The sequence below is a fragment of the Felis catus genome, chromosome C2 (assembly GCF_018350175.1).
Source record: "Felis catus isolate Fca126 chromosome C2, F.catus_Fca126_mat1.0, whole genome shotgun sequence".
Taxonomy (NCBI): domain Eukaryota; kingdom Metazoa; phylum Chordata; class Mammalia; order Carnivora; family Felidae; genus Felis; species Felis catus.
The window spans coordinates 156,283,886-156,307,155 of record NC_058376.1 but is presented as its reverse complement, the minus strand read 5'-3'; the positions used below and the strand labels follow the sequence as shown (position 1 = coordinate 156,307,155).

At 46.0% G+C, this 23,270-nt stretch overlaps 2 protein-coding genes across 9 annotated transcripts in view; one reads left to right on the top strand and one right to left on the bottom strand.

The window, feature by feature from the left end:
* Positions 1–23,270, bottom strand: part of CCR4 (C-C motif chemokine receptor 4) — a 50,615-nt gene that overhangs the window by 2,818 nt on the left and 24,527 nt on the right. The window lies entirely within an intron of this gene.
* GLB1 (galactosidase beta 1) overlaps positions 1–23,270 on the top strand; it is a 119,833-nt gene that overhangs the window by 91,835 nt on the left and 4,728 nt on the right. For 3 of the 7 annotated variants that reach the window (XR_006584615.1, XR_006584618.1, XR_006584620.1), the window contains 2 exons: positions 12,365–14,138; positions 21,225–21,340. The gene's annotated coding sequence lies outside the window, so the exon portion shown is untranslated. The remainder of the gene's footprint in view (positions 1–12,364; positions 14,139–21,224; positions 21,341–23,270) is intronic. The other 4 variants (XR_006584619.1, XR_006584621.1, XR_006584616.1 and 1 more) reach the window with 3 other exon arrangements.

Below are 23,270 nucleotides of genomic sequence, written 5' to 3'. Positions count from 1 at the left end.
AGGGGAATCATGACGCTGAACACGGACTAGAAACGCCCGCTGTGAGCCAGCCAGCAGCCACAGCGCGTGGTGGCACGAGGCGACGGGCACGGGCCTTGAAGCCCAGGCTGGGTCCCTCCTGTATTGTCTTGGCTGACATGTTTCGATTGAGATTTCTGAGCAAGAGTTGTCCAGTTGACCTCAGCTTTGCTTTAACTTTCACCAAGCAGTGGGATCTTCTCCCCACACGCGCGGGCTGCTCCACACCCCTGTCCTCTTTTCCGCGGCCTTAGAAATCACGTGTCCCGAGACGTGCCAGCGAGGGGTCCCCGGGGTTTTGGGCCCACTTTCAGCGTGGTGAGCGTGCTTCTCAGCTGTAACTCTCAGACCGGGCTTTTTTCTTTCTTTCTGTCTTTTTCCATTTACTCAGTGTTTATTTGGTCCTTAGTCCAAACCCCCTGCTACTGAGTAAGACATGTTCCTGCCTCTCAGGGAGCACAGAGAAGTGTAAACGGACAACGCGACATTGTGCTGGGAACACGGGGCCCCGGGCGAGACCAAGGGTGCTGTGACATGGGGATCTATTTGCAGGCTTGGTGTGGAGTCGGGGTCGCTCGGGGCTAGCTTCCCGGAGCTGAGCCAGATGGGGAGTAAGAGGAAGGAGAAGGGGCAGCAGGGAAGGCAACAGACGATGCTGCAGGGAGGGAAGCAGTGCCTGCAGAGGTCCAGGGTCTGGAGGGAGGGTGGAGAATTCCAGAAGCTGATGCCGTGCGGCTCAGTCTGACCAGAGTTTGGAGTGCAGAAAGATGCGGGGATTGGAGCTCTCTCCACCCGGATGGTAGTGTCCTGAATTTAGTGTCCACACGTCTGTTAACCTCTGAAGTTTCTAGGTTCCTGTCCTAGACTCTGATGGCGTTTTAGCAATGGTCATAAAACAATGACAATAATAACAAATCCGTGTAAAGGCCTTTGAATGTTTTATGTTCCATCCAGTGACTCTTTGAATCTTTATTAGAACGTTTTGAAGGAATAAGTCAAGGGATATGCAGCCCAGTTTGTAGTTTAGGAAAACCGAGAAGTAGGAGACGTTGTGATTTACCCCACTTGTGGGGGCCGAAACTGAAACTCCAGTCTCTTGCCTACAAATCCCACACTCTTTCCCCATAGACAGGTTGCCTTGGTCGATTAGGCTGCGAGGAGACAGTTTTGTGTTCCCTTGGAGAAAAGGCAAAACACAAAACACTGTTTCAGCCATGCTGCCTGGCTGCCATCAGGCCAGGTGTGGCCTGTGGCCCCAGGTTTTGGCGAACGCCCCTTGGTCGTGCGCGTGCGCGGGGAGAGCAGAACGGCCTGCGCAGGTGGGACCCCGGTGGACGCAGGTCAGAAAGCGAGGGATCGTCCACACCAGGCCTCCGTCCCCGACAAAACCCACCGTCGCAGAGTCTGGCCCTTCATTGGCCCTTTGACCCTCTGCAAACTCCCCCAGGAGCGGAGCTGAAAGGCGGTGTTCGCTGGAACACATTGGCCTTCCAGGCCCTGTCCCGAGTTGTGCAGGTTCACGTTCGTCTTGTTACAGACTCTACAGAAACCAACCTGGTTGTGGACGGGATTCTGACTCTTCAGGAGCACGGAGGTGGAGGGCGGAGAAAGGAGCCTGAGATGATCATCTGGTTTTTTTCCCCACTCTGAACACCAGCATTTCGCCTCTTTCCAGCTAGGAAGGAGTCTCCCATCACAGGCACTCAAACGGAGCGATGCTTTCGGGAATAACCACCTCCTCAGCCTACGTGTGCGGCAACATATAACACGTGTAAAATGTGCACACCGGGCCGCGGGAGCACCTGGCCCGGAGCCCCTCCTCACTGAGTAGGACCGTTCAACGTCGCCTCGGTCCCACATGCTCCTCTTTCTGTTCGTAGCAAAATTCAGCCCTTTTCTGCTCCCGTGTTTTTCTACACTGGATCTAGCCCTTCTTCGGCGGAGAAATTCTGTCGCTGAAGTCCTTGGTCTTTGAACCCAAAAATTCTCCAAGATCCATTCTTTATGGAAATGTCGTTCATCTCCAATGTGCTCACAGAAGTGCTTACAGCCGGCATCTCTCTGCTTAATCCCGGACAGCCATTCCTTCGTTCATTCATTCCCTCGTTCATTCAACTATCAGTGAGTACCTAATGCGTGCCGGGCATTGAAGATAAAATGGTAACCACTTTACCACCCCTCTCTCCATCTTTTTTTTTTTTAATGTTTATTTTTGAGACAGAGAGAGACAGAGCATGAACGGGGGAGGGTCAGAGAGAGGGAGACACAGAATCTGAAACAGGCTCCAGGCTCCGAGCCGTCAGCACAGAGCCCGACGCGGGGCTCGAACTCACGGACCGCGAGATCATGACCTGAGCCGGAGTCAGCTGCTTAACCGACTGAGCCACCCAGGCGCCCCTCTCCATCTTTTTTTTAAGAGCATAGAGCTACTGTCAATAGCAGTAATAATAAAAGCAAGGCCTGTGCCTTCAAGAAGTTTGTAGTTAGTAGGAGAGGTAAGTAACCAGACAGACTCGAGGCATGGTCGCTGAATGAATGAAACCACGTCTGGGACGGTGGAGGGGCAGTGCAGGACGGGTTCACGGCCCAGGAGCAGGCAGTCGGGGACCCTGTCGTCCTGCAGGGCCTAAGACAAGGGCTTTGGCACATGCGGTTTATAGAGGGCATGCCCGGAGGAGAGAGGGAGTAGGGAAGAACAGGGGGCAGGGGAATAAGGATAAGCAGGGAGACTAACTTCAGCTGAAAACAGCAGCTGTTTCCTAAGCTCACGGTTCTGCTGGGCCGTTCCAGTCTGGACCAGACTCTGCTGATGTCGGCGGGGCGCACTCGTGTCTGAGGTCGGTCGGTCAGTCAGCTGAGGCTGCCGGTTCCAGAGAAACACACGTACTCTTTGTACCACAGAGTTGGCCTCGCCTTGAGTCGGGGGGGGGGGGGGGCTTACTACCCAACCCCACGGAGGCCAGCCGTTGGCCGTAGGTTGCCATAGGAGGAGAGGAACTGGCTATGCTCACGGCGGGTAGCCGAAGTCAAGAGACGAGGGCATCTGTGAGGCTGGACCAGTCCTCACAGAAGCTGGACACTGGGGACACTAGTCCGTAACAGAGATTTGGGCAAAGCGTCCTTTGCATCTGCCCTGGGTCACTAGAGAGACCTCTTAAACGAGACCTGAAGGATGAGCTTTTGGGGCGCCTGGCGGCCCGGTCAGTTAGACGTCCGACTCTTGATTCTGGCTCAGGTCATGACCTCGCGGTCATGAGATCGAGCCTGTGTCAGGCCCTGCGCTGAGTGTGGCGTCTGCTTGGGATTCTTTCTCTCCCTCTCGGTCTGCCCTTACCAGCTCGCTCGCTCTCTCAAAATAAATAAACATTAAAAAAAAAAAAAAAAAAAGACAAGCTTTAGCCGCGTGAAGGGTGGGGGAAGCGTTCTGGGTGAAGTTAGCCGTAGATGAGAGCAAGGCCACAAGAGAGCAAGGTCAGTCCCTGACAGGTGAGTGATGGGGACGGGCAGTGTTGAGAACATACGGGGTGCAGAGGTGACAGGGGACCCGATGCCAAGTGTCTCATATGATTGTCTAACGAAGATAACATTTTCGAGGCATTGGCCCGATATTTCTGTATCAGCCAGTACAGGCTGAGTTATGTTACATAACAAACAACACCCAAATCGTAGTAGTTTAAAACAAGATTATTTCTCTTGCTACACGTCCTTTGCCAGTCACTTAGGGGTCTCAGTTCCCAGTTGTTTTCACACTAGGACCCAGGCTGACAGAACAGCTGCCACCTGGAACGTTCCTCCCACGGCTCACCGAAGTGTGAAACAGGGACCGTGGAAAATGACTCCTTGGCTCTTAAAGTTCACGCTCGGAAGTGATAGCCCCGCCAAACAACAACGGCAAAAAGCAGACTTTAATTTTGAAGACATCTCTAGGAATAGAAAGCCACGCCCAAAATGATGAAACTGTTATTCATCAATTCTAAACACGCATGCATAACACACATGAAGAGGGGCACCCGGCTGGCTCAGTCAGAGGAACATGCGACTCTAGGTCTTGGGGTTGCAAGTTCAAGCCCCGTGTTGGGTGTAGAAATTACTTAAAAAAATAAGATCTTTAAATTTTTTTAATGTTTATTCATTTTTGAGAGAGAGACAGAGCGTGAGTCAGACAGTCAGACAGGCAGAGAGAGAGGGAGACACAGAGTCTGAAGCAGGCCCCAGGCTCCAAGCTGTCAGCACAGAGCTCGATACAGGGCTCAGACTCACAAACTGTGAGATCACGACCTGAGCCAAAGTCGGACGCTCAACCAACTAGCCACCCAGGCAGCCCCCAAAATAAAATCTTAAAAATATATACATATTTAAATATATTTTATATATTATATAAAATATATATGAATATGTTTTAAATATATTTTGTATATTTATATTTTATATAAATGTTTATATATTTATACTTTTTATATTTATGTAAATATTTATATATAGTGAGAGAGAGAGAGAGAGAGAGAGAGAGAGAGAGAGAAATGGTAAAACTCTAAGGAGCAACGAACAATCCTTTATCACAGAGCCCTGAAAAGCTGACGGGATAATAAGAAAGCGATAGATCATTCAGTGACATTTTTGCATCTGGTGATCCAGAGTAAACTGACGGAGAGGCTGGGAACTGTCTTGGGGTGGCTTCCCGAGGGACGGGCTCAGGGGTGTTCCAGGTCGGGAAGTCTAATAGGAGCCAGCCCCATGTCCCCCCGGGCGGCTGCAATCCTTAGGGTAGGAGTGGGGCAAATGGAAACCTCCTTTCCCTCGCTGAATCCCAGGGGTTTAGGGACAAGTGCTTGATGTGCGGCAAGACAGGAGTCACTGCTCTGAGCCCTTCCTGAGGCTGTGAGCACAGGCCAGCCCTTGCGTGGACTTGGGGTCTAAACTTGCCTCACTGAGGCGGTCCGATAAACGTCGGGCTATGAGCTGAAGTATCGTCCAAACCCGATGGTGCCCCTTTGTGTCTGGCAGAAGCAAACTCAAAATCACCTTTGGAATAAGGGCAGCTTCACCCCACATCTTGGGAAATCCCCCCAAAGAATCTTCAGGGTCGATGAGCAGTCACAGTCAAATATGACCAGATACACACACAGAAACGAAGCGGTATATACTAAAAGCAGCAGAAGCAGACCCATGCGGGCTTTAGATATTGAAAGCGTGAGACATATTTTAAAATAAATACAAGATTTACAAACCAATAAACAACGTTGAAAAGATCTGCAGGGGATAGGAAACTATGATGACACATCACGGATTTGGAAAAGAACTAAGTAGAACTTCGGGAACTACAAAATAATCAAATTTTAGTCTGTATCCTGAAGGCAGAGAACTTTGAGTCCCAAGAAGGGAAACAGAGACTCAAAGTCACAGCCAGTCAGCAGCACGGAGAAGACCAGGGCTCAGGCTGAGTCTCCCCCGCCCTCCCCTCCCCCCGCTCCCCTCCCTTCCCAAGTTACCCCAGTGGGCCAGGCAAGGCCTCCACCTCGCAGCTCTGCGTCTTTCTCTGGGTTACCCCAAAGACTATTTTGCCTTGGGTTTGTTCATCCATTAAAAGAAAGGAAAGCTTGGACTTCGTGCAGGAATTTTTGTTACAAATTTCCTATTGTGTCAGAATCCCGTGCGTTCCTCTGTTGGAAGACCTACAGGCAGTACAGGAGCTGATTTCCGTCCTCAGCTCTTGAGACTTACGGAATTTGTTTTATTTTGATGGCTGCGCGTATGGAAAATGGAGGAGAATTGCCTTTAACACCCACTTGAGAAAGAACGACCTGCCCCCGAAAAGCCAATGTGCCGTGAGTCTCTCCCAGTCTCTTTGGGACAAAGGTCCCTCTCCAGAAAGAGTCTGTTGTTCTCCGGGCTGACTCTGGACACTAAGGCAGTTATCTCACCCAGAGGTGTTTGACATGATGGGCACCTTCCTGGTTTGATGACACTCGTTCTTAGTGCTTTCCCTGCGCTCTCCCACAAGCTTAGCTGTGGTGTCAGGGAGCGGTCCTCCTGGAGCCCCGTGCTCAGGAAGCAGTAGTTCATGACCATCACAGAAACCAACAGAGAGAAACTTCCCACTTTTAATTAGGCAAAGGACACATACATAAATATCCAGCGCCCTGTGACAGAAATGCAGACTCGTGGGTGAGGACCACGTTGGCAAACCGTTCTGGGAGCCTCGGGGGGCAGAAGAGGCAATGCGTGGGGCACAAAGGAAGCCCCCACATGTTCTCCAAGAGCTGAGTTCCCCTGCAGTTCGTTGGCGCAGGGGCTGTTCATTCCTTCTCTGGTTACATCCCTCTCTACGGCCCGTAGCTCATCTCATTGTGCGTGTTTGTTTACCACGGACAGAGAGCCTTCATGACAAGTTCCATGTGATTTTCATTCTTGTATCCTTGGTACCCAGCACATCTAGCCCCTCGAAGGTTCTCCGTCAGTGCCTCATGGGTGAGTGAGTTCTTCTGTGACTGTGTCCACAGATTAAGAGGGGGCCCACGTGTCTCCAACATCCCTTCCGACGTGTCTAATGCACATGTGAGGCCAGGGGTCCTTCTCTTTAAGGATCTAGATAAGATCTGTCTTCAAAACCTTCCCATGTTTCTGTGAACCCCTGGAGGGCTTACTTTCTCATCATTTCCTCTGGCTAGACATTCTGCCTCTGCTTCCACTGAATTAGTTCAGTTCGTGAACGATCATCCCACACACTCGTTTGCAGTATCTTGACTCAAATGTGGAGCTGAGTCCCTTGAGTTTCACAAAAACCTCACCCACATCAGGCCGTTTTATCTTTAGAACTCTACAGAGGCTTTAAAGAGATTGGGGGCAAGGGGCGGTCTGTATTTCAACAGCACAAGTTTAGGAGTTTTGAATATTAGATATTCCAGTTTTTCTTAAACGATTTTAAATAATCTCTACACCCAACGTGGGGCTCGAACTCACAAACCTGAGATCAAGGGTCGCGTGCTCTTCTGACTGAGCCAGCAGGCGCCCCTAGATACTCCAGTTTTCAGAAGACGTTCTCCCATCCTCCATATTGTTTGCCCATCCTTTCATCTTCACTTCCCTCCTCTTCTTTGTCTACTCGCACATCTGAATTTATCATAATTTTTAAATTAAACACGCCCCATCTGTGTTCCTGAAGTGACACATCCTCACCTTTGCCCTCCAAGGCCAACTTCTTTGGAAGGGGCCCTAGAGGCAAGCGGCCTCGATGGGCCGAGAGAGAGTAGTAGGAGAGGAGTCAGAAGGAAAACAAAACAGGCAGACGGTAGCGAGCGTCCCTGAGTCCCTGAGAAGAGTCCTTGCCCTGCCACCTCTCATGGCCAAGCCCTTGGGGTTGGGCTGCATTGATAGAATCCCCGCCGGGGTTCTGATACCTGAGCAAATGGGGATTTATGAGCCATCGTCCCCAAGACCAAGCATGGGGAGGAAGCAAGATCCCCAAGATCCCCGTCATGGGGCAGGTGTGGAGACAGCACAGCATATGGGCGTCTACACATGGATCAACACAGCCTTCAAGGGTTCCCATGAGCCAGACACGGAGCGGAGGGCAGGAGGAAGGTCTCCGGTGCCGGCTAGAGCAGCATGAAGTAGCAGAGGCCCCAGACAGCCTCACTAGGCCTCCCGAGGCCACAGAGTGAAACAGGAAAACATGGAGCGTGTCCTGTGTCACCAGAGGATCTGATAAGTAGCCTGGGGAAGTCCTGGATGCGAGGGCGGGTCAGCTCAGCAGGTCACCTCATGGATTGATGTTTGAGGCCCAGACAGGATGAGGTGCTGCTCAGCAGGTAGTGACGTCAACAGATGACAAAGACCAGAGTCCCTTTCCCAAAATGGTAACACCACATGGTACTGAGGAAGAGGGGAGCAGGGAAGACACTGAATTGACTGAGATTGGGTCTTTCCCTCCGGTAGGACTGGGACCTCAAAATAGAAATTAAGTTCAGTTCTAGAAGGAAGTTTACTTTTGACACCCACATGTGTGTCTTTTAACACCTCTGGTAGGATCAGCCCATCCTGGTGTCGGTAAATGTAGAACCTTTGTCACTTTACTGGGCATTATGACTTCCTCAAGACAGATCAGCATGTTTATTTGAAAGTATTTCCTGCACTATTCTGTTACACTGAGTTCATCTCAAGTGAGCTCCTGTTTTGATTATTGATCTTGTTCATTGTTCTAGAAGTATAGTTTTTCCTTGGACTGTGGGATTTGGGTTTGCATGCTCATTTTCCCTGGAGATTTTCTGTTAGTTTGCTTATAAAGATTTGTTTCTGTCTGTGTGTCTGTCTGTGCTCCTCATCCCTATATAGGAATCTCGAGGTTTCTTCTATACAGGATGTTGTGGGTGCCCTACCCAGAAGCCTCTGCCTGCTGGCACACCCCTCCTCTGTCTGCTGTGAGCGTTGGTCGCTCCCTTCCCCAGAGAACTACTCTTGGCTTAACTTGTCAGGGATGCCTCACTGACATGGGGACACAAGAGACCAGACCCTGTGCCTCAAAGTGGGATTAATTCTGTGGTACAATTCACGTCTGAGAGGCCCTGTGGGATCAGGCCAATGCAGGGAACTTGGGCCGGTTAATTTTAACATGTCAACTTGACTAGGCCACGGAGTATCTGGACATTTGGTCAGCCATTGTTCTGGGTGAAGGGTTCTGGTTGAGATTAACGTTTGAATCGCTAGGTTGACAAAAGCAGATTGTCCTCCCTAGTGTGGGTGAGCCTCACCCAATCAGGTGGAGACCTGAATATCACAAAGAGGCCGACCCTCCCACAAGTAAAAGAGGCAAATTCCTTCTGCCTGAGTGCTTTCAAGGTAGGACATTGGTTTTGGCCCTGCCTTCGGACTCCAACTGAAACACTGGCTCTCCCTGGGGTTCAAGCCCTCCGACTGGAACTATACCATTAGTTCTTCCGGCTCTCCAGTTTGCAGACGCACCCTGCAGACCTTGGGCCTTGTCAGCCTCCATAACCACGTGAACCAGTTCTTTAGAAAAGTCTCTAGATAGATGACAGATGGGTGGGTGGGTGGGTGGGTGGGTGGATGGATGGATGGATAGGTAGATAGATGATAATCTCCTATTGGTTCTGTTTCTCTGGAGAACCCTAATACAGAGCACACCCTCACTTACCTTCTTCCCCTTCCCTATCCTACATCGTTTCCTCCCTTCTCCACAGAGCAGCCCCCAGTACACCACTTGCACTGGACCCCCCCGTCTCAGACTCTGCTTCTAGAGACTTCAGCTTAACACTCCTTCCAGTCAGTAGGTTAGAGTTACAGTCTACAGCCAGGCCTTATGTCGGTGGTTCGGATCTCAGGCCCTGTAGTTCTGGGGGTTCCGCAGATCGGGTCACGGAGCCCCGTGCCTGGGGCTTAGTTCAATTCTTAGTCGTGAGTTGGTGTTCATCCTCTGGCTTACGAGGCCTGCAGCTGCCAACAAGCAATTCTTTCGTCTTCTTTCAGGGGTGAGGTCACCCTGGCCCGATGTAGCCTCTGGCTTCAAGCCCCCCATATCAAAAGAGCAGAGTTGGCCCACGGGATCAGAACTGCTGGCAGAGCCTGCCAGCTTCAGGTTCCGGGATCCGACAGACCTGAGGTCTCAACGTTTGCTCACCGCTTTGCTTTCATTTCCCACTTCTGGTCCCCAGAGATGCTTGAGCCTATAATTTTTCTGCAGCGTATTTTTTTAAGATTGTATTATTCTTTTAAGTAGCCTCCACACCCAACATGGGACTCGAATTCACAGCCCTGAGATCAAGGGTTGCACGTTCCACTGACGGAGCCAGCCAGGCATGGCTGCAGTATTTTTTTATTGATGTACAATTTGCATGCTATAAAACATGCATATTTTTAAGGGTACAGTACAGTAAATTTTGACAAATGTATCTACCCAGGTCGCCCACACCCAGTAAGATCTAGGAAATCTCCATCACGCAGTTTATTCCTCTGTCCTCTTTTGCAGCAGATACTACACCCCCAAAGGCAGCTGTTATCATTTTTTTTCCTCCACAGATTAGGGTTTTTTAAACTTATTTATTCTGAAGAGAGAGAGAGAGGCGGGGAGGGGCAGAGAGAGAGGGAGAGAGAGAATCCTAAGCAGGCTCCGAGCTGTCAGCACAGAGCCCAACACAGGGCTCAAACACACAAACTGTGAGATCATGACCTGGGCCGAAAGTAAGAGGTGGTGCTTAACCCACTGAGCCACCCAGGCGTCCCTCTCCATAGATTAATTTTGCCTATTCTAAAACTTCATCTGTATAGAATCATAGGATACGTGCCTTTTGCGTCTGGGTTCTTTTGCTCAACATAATGTGTCCGAGGCATATCGATGTTGTTGCATACATGAAGATTCCTTCACTTACATTACTAAGTAGTGTACTATTTCATGAATATACCAAACTTGTTTATCCATTCTGTTGCTAGTGAACAATTGGATTATTTCCAGTGTTTGGCTATTATGAATTTTTTTTTTTTTTACTGTTTGTTTATTTTTGAGAGAGAGACAGAGTGCAAGCCAGGGAGGGGCAGAGAGGGAGACACAGAATCTGAAGCGGGCTCCAGGCTCTGAGCCATCAGCACAGAGGCTGACGTGGGGCTTGAACTCACCAACCACAAGATCATGACCTGAGCTGAAGTCAGATACTTAACTGACTGAGCCCCTTGGCTATTATGAATAAAGCTATTATACATATTCTTCTATTAAATATTTTCATTGAGATATAATTCACATAATATAAATTTACCCGTTGAAAATGCACCATTGAGGGCACCTGGGTGGCTTAGTTGGTTGAGCATCTAGCTCCTGATTTCGGCTCCGGTCATAATCCCTGGGTCGTGGGATTGAGCCCCGTATCAGGCCCTTCATGAGCGTGGAGCCTGCTTGGGATTCTCTCTCTCCCCCCACCTCTGCCCTGCTCATGTGCACTCTCTGTCTTTCTTTAAATATAAATAAAAACAAAACAAAAAACAAAATACACAATTCAATGATGTTTAGTATATTCACAGAGTTGTGCAACTGTCACTACAATCTACGTTTCAAAGCTTTTCATCACCTCAAAAAGAGACCCATGTCCCTCTTCTCCCAGCCCTAGGCAACCACTCCTCAGCTTTTTGTCTCTATAAATTTGCCTCACTGAAGGTCATAAAGATTTATAACTGTTTTCTTCTAAGAACTTTACGGTTTTAGCTCTTACATTTAGATCTGGGATCTATTTTAATTTTTTGTGTGTATGGAGTGGGGTAGTGGTCCAGCTTCGTTCTTTTGCATGTGAATGTCTAGTTGTTTGAACACTAGTTGTTGAAAGAGACCACTCTTTCCCCCCACTGGATCGTCCTGACACCCGTGTTAAACAATCAGTGAGCCATAAGCATGAGGGTTTATTTCTGGACGCTCAAGCCTAATCCCTTGATCTTCATGTCTGTCCTTATGCTGTGCCACGTTGTCTTAATCATAGTAGCCTTGTGGTAGATTTTGAAATTGGAAAGTCGGGGTGCCCCAACTTCATTTTCATTAAAAGTTGTTTTAGCTCTTCTGGATACCCTTCATTGCTCTACAGAATCAGCTTGTCAGTTTACACACACACACACACACACACACACACACACACACACACACACAAAACGTTTTAAGCCAGCTGGGGGTGTGATGGGGATTTTAGTGAAACTAGAAATCAATTTAGAAAGTACTGACCTTTTGGGGCCCCTGGGTGGCTCAGTCGGTTGAGTGTCTGACTTCGGCTCGGGTCATGATCTCACAGTTCGTGGGATCGAGCCCCATGTCAGGCTGTGCGCTGACAGTACGGAGCCTGCTTGGGATTCTTTCTCTCCCTCTCTCTCTGTCCCCTCATCCGCTTTCTCTCTCTCTCTCTCTCTCTCTCTCTCTCTCTCTCTCTCTCGCAAAATAAATAAATAAACTTTAAAAAGAGAAAGTGTTGACATTTAAAAAATATCTTTAAGCTACCAAATCTTCCAGTCGATGAGCACGGAATGTCCTTCCATTGACTGAGTGCACCTCTTATTTACTTCCGTGATGTTTTCTGGCTTTCAGTGCACATATCTTGCACTTTTTTGTTAAATTTATCTATGTCCTTGTACATGGGATTGCTTTCTCATTTCGTGTTTGGATTACTCGTCGCCAATAGATAGAAACGTAATTGATTTTTGCATATTGCCACTGTATCCTATAGTCTGCTGAATTTATTTGCTCACTCTAATATTTTCTTACAGATTTCCTCAGATTATGTCACTTTATAGGCAGAGTTTTACTTCTTCCTTTGCAATCTGAGTGCATTTTGTTTCTTTTTCTTGCCTTTGTTTCCCTGCCAAGCACCTCAGGTACAACATGAATGGAAGTGGCAACAGCAGACATACTTGTCTAGTTCCTGATCTTCTGAAGGGGAAGGCATTCAGTCCTTCACCATGAAGTACGATGGTATGGACATTCTAGAATAGAGCTTTTTACAGACTGAGATCTACTGAGATCTTCATTTCACTTGAGGAAATGCCTAGGTGTAGACTCCCTGGATTGCACGGTAGGTATACATTCAACTTTCAAATAAGTGTCAGTTTGTTTTCCCAAAGTAGCTCTTGTATGGAACCATCTTTTTTTTTTTAATTTTTTTAATGTTTGTTTATTTTTGAGAGAAAGAGAGAACACAAGCTGGGGAGGAGCAGAGAGAGAAGGAGACACAGAATCTGAAGCAGGCTCCAGACTCCGCGCTGTCGGCACAGAGCCCGACACGGGGCTCAAACCCACGAACCGTGAGATCATGACCTGAGCCGAAGTCAGACACTCAACCGACTGAGCCACTCGGGCGCCTCCAAAACCATCTTTTGAGTCTCTCTTGTTGCATGTTATCTGTCGTCTCGGTAAGTTTTGGAAAACGGGAGGACCCCCAAACTGTGAATTTTTGCTGCACCTTAATTAGAAGGCTTCCAGTGAACCGCTCAGCAGTTCTGTGACCCCAAGAACGCACAGTTCAAACGCATTCCCTCGTAAGTTCCCTCCTTGTCCACTGCGTGAGCCCCGTCTGACTCCTCCTCAGTTATCCCGAGAAGAGCCCAGCTGGACCACAAAGCGCATCACCTGAACCACTGTTCGCTTTATTTGCATGTGATGTTTTCATGGTGATGTCATCAAAATTAGGAAGAATCGCTCCCTCCAACCAAGGCAACCACGGAGAGGAGGCTGCACAGTGCACTTTCAGTGGAGATCGTTCTCCTGCCTCGCTGGGCTCCAATTAGAGTCTCGTTTATCTCCTGTGTGATAAAAAAAAAAACGTTCTGCAGGCTTCTAATGCCAACCTGCACACACCGCACACTGTGAACCCTAATGCCCATTCCCAGCACTGACGTCAGCATCTTCGGCAAAGCACCGAGACCTCTGTAGGCGGGTGTCATGTCAGGCTGAGCGTCCCCCTGCTCACCTCACCCGTGAGCCCTTTTTTTTAGAATCTCTCTCTGCGGTTCCTTAGCTTCCCATAACCACAAAGATCTCCTTTTATTTTCTAAAATGGAAATATTTCTATTGTTCTGGCAGATTATGAAAGTGATGCATGTTTGTTTAAAGAAATAAAGAAGCCTAGAAAGTATAAAGTGTAATTCTTCCTTCTATGAAATGACTAACATCAATAATAGCTCGATAAGTCTGGGGAGAACTTTTTTTAATGGCTAACGATTTGGGGGCTAAGTTCGAGGTTTATCCTTCCAGGTTTTAAACATGCTGTTAATATTTCGTGTAGAGAGTCGGGGACTGCCATTGCCTTGGCCCGCCATCCCCCTCCGTGGCTGAGGAGCTCTCGGCGGCCACGTCCTACACTGAGGATGATTTCCACTGCCCTGTTGGTCAGCAGGTGCACAAAACACCCGCAAGGACCCGGCCGGTCAGCAAGTTTTCTGTAGAAAATGTTTCCTGACTGCAGTGAGAGAAAGCGGAACACACTGTCCCCTCTGTCGTGGAAGTGTGACTGGGAGAGAGAGAGAGACTGCTTGTCCTGAATGGGCCATAGACCTTCAAATTGTCATGAGGAAGTTTTCCGGTAGCTGCAGATACTGTGCAAACCAGATTAAATTCTGAGACATGAGACATCGTTGCATATCTGGTAAGAAATACCGAGATGGATATGGTGTTTCCTCTATCATTCCAAACTTTCAGAGCTCTCAAGATTCAGTAGGGAACAGTAATAGGAGTGAAACGTCTACATCTGATAACACAGAAACTTATCAAGAGAGTACAAGCTCCTCTGGGCCTCCCACCTTTAAGTGTCCCTTGTGTCAAGAATCAGATTTTACCGGACGGCGTTTACGGGATCCTTGTACCAGTAATACCCTATTTCGGATAGTTCCTGTGATGTGTCCTATTTGTGTGTCTCTTCCCTGGGGAGATCCCAGCCAGGTTACTAGAAATTTCGTTAGTCATCTAAATCAAAGACATGTTTGATTATGGAGAATTTGTGAATCTTCAGCCAGATGAGGAAACCCAATCTTTTCTGGGCGCCTGGGTGGCTCAGTCAGTTGAGCGTCTGACTCTTGATCTCGGCTCAGGTCATGATCCCAGGGTCATGGGATCAAGCCGTGCGTGGGGCTCCAAGCTGAGTGTGGGGCCTGGTTGGGATGGATACTCTCTTCCTCTGCCTCTGCCCCCTCCCCCCGCTCCCCCTGGGGAAAAAAAAAAGAATCTTTTCAAATAAACAGCTGAAAGCTCTAGACATCTCTGCATCTTTGTACCTGTGGGTGCCATCTTTAAGGAAAAAACTACATCTACATGGAGTCACCATTTCAATAACTTGATGTGTGTGTGTGTGTGTGTGTATATATATATATATATATATATATATATATATATAAAAGTATTTCAGTCTAAAAAATAAATACATAAAATAAAAAGCTATTAATATATCATGGACATTTCTGCATGATAATAGGTATGTAGCTGAAAAGCATTCTTTTTTTTAATTTTTTTTAATTTTTTAAAATTTACATCCAAATTAGCATATGATTTCAGAGGTAGATTTCAGAGGTAACAATGATTTCAGAGGTAGATTCCTTAGTGCCCCTGACCCATTTAGCCCATCCCGCCTCCCACAACCCCTCCAGGAACCCTCAGTTTGTTCTCCGTATTTATGAGTCTCTTCTGTTTTGTCCCCTTCCCTGTTTTTAGATTATTTTTGTTTCCCTTCCCTTATGTTCATCTGTTTTGTCTCTTAAAGTCCTCATATAAGTGAAGTCATATGATTTTTGTCTTTCCCTGACTGACTCATTTCATTTAGCATAAGACCCTACAGTTCCATCCACGTAGTTGCAAATGGTGAGATTTCATTCTTTTTGATTGCCGAGTAATATTCCATTGCATATATATACCCCATCTTCTTTATCCATTCATTCATCGATGAACGTTTGGGTTCTTTCCATACTTTGGCTGTTGTGGATAGTGCTGCTATAAACATGGGGATGCACATGTCCCTTCGAAACAGCACACCTGTATTCTTTGGATAAATACCTAGTAGTGCAATTGCTGGGTCGTAGGGTAGTTCTATTTTTAGTTTTTTGAGGAACCTCCATACTGTTTTCCAGAGTGGCTGCACCAGCTTGCATTCCCACCAACAATGCAAAAGAGATCCTCTTTCTCCGCATCCTCGCCAGCATCTGTTGTTTCCTGAGTTGTTCATGTTAGCCATTCTGACAGGTGTGAGGTGGTATCTCATTGTGGTTTTGATGTGTATTTCCCTGATGATGAGTGACGTTGAGCATTTTTTCATGTGTCGGTTGGCCATCTGGATGTCTTCTTTGGAGAAGTGTCTATTCATGTCTTTTGCCCATTTCTTCACTGGATTATTTGTTTTTTGGGTGTTGAGTTTGATAAGTTCTTTGTAGATTTTTGATACGAACCCTTTATCTGACATGTCGTTTGCAAATACCTTCTCCCATTCTGTCAGTTGCCTTTTAGTTCTGCTGATTGTTTCCTTCGCTGTGCAGAAGATTTTTGTTTTGATGAGGTCCCAGTAGTTCATTTTTGCTTTGGCTTCCCTTGCCTCCGGAGACGTGTTGAGTAAGAAGTTGCTGCGGCCAAGATCAAAGAGGTTTTTGCCTGCTTTCTCCTTGAGGATTTTGATGGCTTCCTTTCTTACATTGATGTCTTTCATCCATTTTGAGTTTATTTTTGTGTATGCTGTAACAAAGAGGTCCAGGTTCATTCTTTTGCATGTCGCTGTCCAGTTTTCCCAGAACCACTTGCTGGAGAGACTGTCTTTATTCCATTGGATATTCTTTCCTGCTTTGTCAAAGATTAGTTGGCCATACGTTTGTGGGTCCATTTCTGGGTTCTCTATTCTGTTCCATTGATCTGAGTGTCTGTTCTTGTGCCAGTACCATCCTGTCTTGATGATTACAGCTTTGTAGTATAGCTTGAAGTCTGGGATTGTGATGCCTCCTGCTTTGGTTTTCTTTTTCAAGATTGCTTTGGCTCTTCGGGGTCTTTTCTGGTTCCATACAAATTTTAGGGTTATTTGTTCTGGCTCTGTGAAAAATGCTGGTGTTACTTTGATAGGGATTGCATTGAATATGTAGATTGCTTTGGGTAGTATTGACATTTTAACAATATTTGTTCTTCCTATCCAGGAGCATGGAATCTTTTTCCATTTCTTTGTGTCTTCTTCAATTTCTTTGTAAGATTTCTATAGTTTTCAGTGTATAGATTTTTCACCTCTTTGGTTAGATTTATTCCTAGGTATTTTATGGTTTTTGGTGCAACTGTAAATGGGATCGATTCTTTGATTTCTCTTTCTGTCACTTCATTGTTGGTGTATAGGAATGCAACCAATTTCTGTGTGTTGATTTTATATCCTGCAACTTTGCTGAATTCATGAATCAGTTCTAGCAGTTTTTTGGTGGAATCTTTTGGGTTTTCCATATAGAGTATCATGTCATCTGCGAAGAGTGAAAGTTCGACCGCCTCCTGGCCAATTTGGATGCCTTTTATTTCTTTGTGTTGTCTGATTGCAGAGGCTAAGACTTCCGATACTGTGTTGAATAACAGTGGTGAGAGTGGACATCCCTGTCTTGTTCCTGACCTGAGGGGGAAAGCTCTCAGATTTTCCCCATTGAGGATGATATTAGCGTTGGGTCGTTCATATATGGCTTTTATGATCTCGAAGTATGCTCCTTCTATCCCTACTTTCTTGAGGGTTTTTATGAAGAAAGTTGCTGTAGTTTGTCAAATGCTTTCTCTGCATCTATTGAGAGGATCATATGGTTCTTGTCCTTTCTTTTATTGATGTGATGAATCACGTTAATTGTTTTTGCAGATATTGAACCAGCCCTGCGGATGCTTGGTCGTGGTGAATAATTTTTTTAATATATCGTTGGATCCAGTTGGCTAATATCTTGTTGAGGATTTTTGCATCCATGTTCGTCAGGATGCAATTGGTCTATAGTTCTCCTTTTCAGTGGGGTCTCTGTCTGGTTTTGGAATCAAGGTAATGCTGGCTTTATAGAAAGAGTTTGGAAGTTTTCCTTCCATTTCTATTTTATGGAACAGTTTCAAGAGAATAACTGTTAACTCTTCCTTAAATGTTTGGTAGAATTCCCCTGGAAAGCCATCTGGCCCTGGACTCTTGTTTTTTGGGAGATTTTTGATTACTAATTCGATTTCCTTACTGGTTATGGGTCTGTTCAAATTTTCTATTTCTTCCTATTTCAGTTTTGGTAGTATGTATGTTTCTAGGAATTTGTCCATTTCTTCCAGATTGCCCATTTTATTGACATATAAGTGCTCATAATATTCTCTTATTATTGTTTTTATTTCTGTTGTGTTGGTTGTGATCTCTCCTCTTTCATTCTTGATTTTGCTTATTTGGGTCCTTTCCTTTTTCTTCTGGATCAAACTGGCTAGTGGTTTATCAATTTTGTTAATTCTTTCAAAGAACCAGCTTCTGGTTTCATTGATCTGTTCTACTTTTTTTTTTTTTTTTTTTTTTTGGTTTTGATAACATTGATTTCTGCTCTAATCTTTATTATTTCCTGTCTTCTGCTTTTTTTGGGTTTTATTTGGTGTTCTTTTTCCAGCTCTTTAAGGCGTAAGGTTAGGTTGTGTATCTGAGATCTTTCTTCCTTGTTTAGGAAGGCCTGGATTGCTATATACTTTCCTCCTATGACCACCTTTGCTGCGTCCCAGAGGTTTTGGGTTTTGGTGTTATCATTTTCATTGACATCCATCTACTTTTTAATTTCCTCTTTAACTGCTTGGTTAGCCCATTCATTCTTTAGTAGGATGTTCTTCAGTCTCCAAGTATTTGTTACCTTTCCAAATTTTTTCTTGTGGTTGATTTTGAGTTTCATAGCATTGTGGTCTGAAAATATGCACAGTATGATCTCAATCTTTTTGCACTTATTCAGGGCTGATTTGTGTCCCAGTATATGGTCTATTCTGGAGAATGTTCCATGCGCACTGGAGAAGAATGTATATTCTGCTGCTTTAGGATGAAATGTTCTGAATATATCTGTTAAGTCCATCTGGTCCAGTATGTCATTCAAAGCCATTGTTTCCTTGTTGATTTTTTGATTAGATGATCTGTCCATTGCTGTGAGTGTGGTGTTGAAATCTCCTATTATTCCGGTATTACTATCAATGAGTTTCTTGATGTTTGTGATTAATTGATTTATATATTTGGGTGCTACCACATTTGGTGCATAAATGTTTACAATTGTTAGGTCTTCTTGGTCTATAGACCCCTTGATTATGATATAATGCCCCTCTGCATCTCTTGATACAGTCTTTATTTTAAAGTCTAGATTGTCTGATATAAGTATGGCTACTCTGGCTTTCTTTTGTTGACCATTAGCATGATAGATGGTTCTCCATCCCCTTACTTTCAATCTGCAGATGTCTTTAGGTCTAAAGTGGGTCTCTTGTAAACAGCATGTGGATGGATCTTGTTTTCTTATCCATTCTGTTACCCTATGTCTTTTGACTGGAGCATCGAGTCCAGTGATGTTTAGAGTGAGTACCGAAAGATATGAATTTCCCTGAATGGCTCAGGCGGGTGGGGCTGGTAGGAGCACTGATCACCCCATCGTACTTTGGGATAGATTTCTATTGCCACCTATTTCTTCAGGGTGGAGTCCTAGAAGCAGACTTGCCGAGTTCTCCTATGGGCTCATCTGCTTACCTGCCAGTGTGGCGATGCCCAGCATGGCTGCTCCGCCCACCCCCAGCACTAGCCGGGCATTGGAGAGCACAAAATCAATGGCCATGCCGATGCCATTGTCATCCTTCTTGCCTTTGTGCTCACCAGAGCCTGCCATCTCTCACCCACGGACTGCACGCGCTACCACTCCTCCTGATTCGCCTCTCGCCTGGTACCTTTCCCGGGGTCACCCACCAACATGGCCCCTTCACTTCCAGGACACCAAAAGCGTTCTTTTTAATAGCATCACATTCCATAGTATGAATATCCATTAATTAATTAACTTTCCATTATTAAATATTTCCACCATATAGAAAAGTACTGAGAATCCATGTGCCACTTTAGTTATTAGAGAACGAGTTCAACTGCATATAAATATTTTCGCCTATTTGTTGTCTGTCTTCTGATTTTTCTTTTGGTGATGTTTGTGTCGTACACATTTTTATATTCACAAAGCTGAATTTATTAATCTGTTTAGGTCTTCTGAATTTTCAGAAAGGCATTGCCAATGTCAAATTATGAAGAAATTCTCCTGTGTTTCCTATTAGAACTTCTATGTTTCCAATTTTTACATTTAAATACTTTATCTTTTTTTTAAAAACTTTTGCCCATTTTTAAAAATGTTTATTTTTGAGAGACAGAGAGAGAGAGAGAGAGAGACAGAGAGAGAGGCAGAGAGAGAAGAAGAGAGCAGACCAAGCAGGCTTTGCACTCTCAGCCCAGAGCCCAACGTGGGACTTGTATACCACGAACCAGAAGATCATGACCTAAGCCAAAATCAACCTCAACCAACTGAGCCACCCAAGTGCTCCTAAATATAGGAATCTACATTCCTATCTTTTGGAATCTATATTCCAATCTTTTGGAAGTTTAACCACGTATGATGTGACATAAGAATCAAAGTTTAATTTTTCTCCCCCAGAGGGCAGTCCATTTGGTTGACTCCTTAAATAAGAAATTTAATGTATCCCTCATTTGATTTAAAAAGCCATCTTTAATGTAGGCTAAATTCCGCCCCCCCTTTTTTTTTGAGAGAGAGGAATAGAGCCCCAAGCAGGAGCTTGCTTGGGATTCTCTCTCTCCTCCCTCTCTCTGCCCTTCTCCCCCTCTTGTGCTCGATCTCAAAATAAACATTTTTTAAGTGGGGTTTTTCCAGATAAACATAGAGGAAGGGAGGGGAAAATAAGATAAAAAGAGAGGGAGGCAAACCATAAAAGACTCTTAAATACAGAGAACAAACTGAGGGTTGCTGGAGTAATTTTGAGTGGGCTAAATGGGTCATAGGCATTAAGGGGGGCACTTGTTGGGATGAGCACTGGATGTTATATGTAAGTGATGAATCACTAAATCCTATCTATTTCAGATATATAATATGTATCTTAATTAGGAGTTTTCCATGCTCTTTCAAAATGCGGGTCTGTTTTTCCCTCACATCTTCTAACTAATGGTTATTTGCAAACATAGTGTAATTGAGTTTTATGTATTAGTGCTTTCACCTATTAACTCAATTATCTTGTGACTCACAATATTTTTTCTGGTGATTCCCTTAAGTTTTCCAGTTATTCAATACTATCATTACAACTAGAGATACTTTGTCTTTTCCTTTCCAATTTAAAAAATAAACTTTATATTTCACAACATTACTAGGTTTATAAAAAATCATGTAGAAAGTACAGAGGGATCCCATATACCCTACTTGCAATTCCCCTTATTATGAATATCTTACAGTAGCATGGTATATTATGTTTAATGAACCAATATCGATAAATTATTAACTAATGCTTATACTTTATTCAGATTTCCTTAGTTTTTAGCTGATGTTCTTTTCCATTCCAGAACTAGTTACATCTAGTTGTCTTATCTCTTTAGGCTCCTCTTGGCTGTGACAATTTCTTAGACTTTCCTTGTTTTTGATGATGCTCAGCTTTGAAGGGTACTGGTCAGGTATTTTGGAGAATTTTCTTCTTTTCCAATTTTTAGACCACTAATTTCTTTCTCTTATAGCATGGAGCTAGTGCATCCAGTGCGATGTTTCGTAGAAGGGACAGCCGGCTTCCTTCTCTTCTTTGGTTTCCAGCTGGAATACCTCTGGACTGCCCCAGTACGCATTTTGAGCGGAGGTAGATATATTTGATGGTGGTAATAGAATATTACATTCCTACACTTGTATAGTCTTCCTATCCTGATTATAGTCAATATTATTTTTCTCAGTGTCTACCTTGGAATCGTTAAGCATGTTTTGTGTGTGTGTGTGTGCATGGGGCGGGGGGAAGGTGGCGGGGAGGGCGTGGTATTTTGCAGGCTGGCTGTTTTCACAACCCAGTGACTCCCTTCTTGTTTCCGCCCCGACCTTTGGAAATGTGGCAGTTCTGCTTCCTCTGCTTCTCGGAACCAAACCGGCACCGGGAGGGTTTCTGCCTCAAGTCCTGTCCATATCCACAGCTCCTACTCACGCCGTGTCCCGCCCTCGGGACTCGCATGTCTGCAGGCCATCTGAGGTCTGTCCCGCTGCCCCTCTGACTGCCCTCCTCTTTACTTGCTCCCACGTAATTCTTGCCCGACGGTGGCCGCGTTTAGTAGGCCTCAGTGTGAAACCTGAAAAGTCTGTCTCTCTCTAAGTTTGGTTGAAAATGGAGTTTGCTTTTGAATTCATTCTTCTTGCTGTTGTTTTATGGCTTCCTAGAGACGACGAGAATGCAGACTTCTGCAACCACGCTCATAGCAAAAGTCTTAACGAAGTAATTTTTGGCCCAAAGAACACCCACTGATTTCTGGAACCAGGAGACAATTCAATCAGTCTTTGAACTCTGTCACACGCAGTTTTATTAGAAACATAGGGGGGATTTTGGAGAGAGGACAGCCGAACTTTGTGTAGTGAAATAGAAACTTGAATTGCCAATATAGAGAGCTTAATTAACAGATAAGGAAATTCACTCATTCATTAGAAAATAATGGAACGACTGCTTTGTGCGAGGCATCGTGCTAGGCAGTTAGGTGGGGGTTACTGTTGCTGGAGTTAGTCTGATTCATGATTAGAATATTGTGTTCCCTTAACCTCAGTTTCTTGGGGTAATAAAACCCAACCTTATCTACTTTGCGAAGACGCTGAATTGAGTTTCGATATATGAAAGCACCTGGTGGATTTCGGCTTTTCTGCCAGGGGAATTTGGAGCCGTTATAAACGTTTAAGGAGTAAAGTGTTGTGAACACAAAAACGGGTGGAGCTTGTGTCTGCTTCACCTGAGCCCAGGAAGTCACTGACCGGAACAGAATAGAGGATGTCAGGTGGCTGTAGCACAGCCGAAGATAAAGATGGTCCGTGACCTTGACAGAGAGTAGTGTACGGGGAGATGCCTCGGGGACTGAGGCAGCAGACGAAAAACGGGAGCAAAGGTGCAACTGACAAACGGAAGCGTAGGGACCAAGAGTCAGGCGGGGCCTGTGGCCAGAGGCTGATGAACGAAGGACGTCCCTGAGGCAAAGATTAGGCCTTCTCATTTCCCCACACCCGGGGGCAATTCTCATTCGTATTAGGGGCCCATTTGCCCCCATTTGATGCCAAAGTCCCGCTCTGAGACACGGGTTCCTGAAAACAGACTCAGATTCGCATACAGGGGCTTTCGTGGGGAGTCGTCTTGGGAACAACACCTATGAGGGCATGAAGGAAGCAAGACTGGACAGCAGGACAAACTGAACTGCACCGTGGTTGCATCAGAGGCCCCGGCCGGCCTTGCGGGGGGCTCTGGGATGGGAGAGGCCGCTCAGAGTCCTCCCACGTTAAAGCAGGAGAGCGAGCGTTTGCTTCTGCGCGTTATCCAGTAGGAGGAGGGTAGGAGCTGCTCCAGGGAGGACGGTCCTGAGAGGAGACTGGCTCAGAGCTGCCGGCTGTCGATGCCCCTGGCAGCTGGTGTGGCGAGTGCGTCAGTCCCGGACGGGGCTGTGTGGACGGCACACCACGGCCCCCGCTAGGCCCCTCAAGCCCAGGGGGAGGCAGCTCAAGACTGCTGCCCCTCAGGGCCCTACTTTCCCTTCGGTATCCTCTTCCCTTCT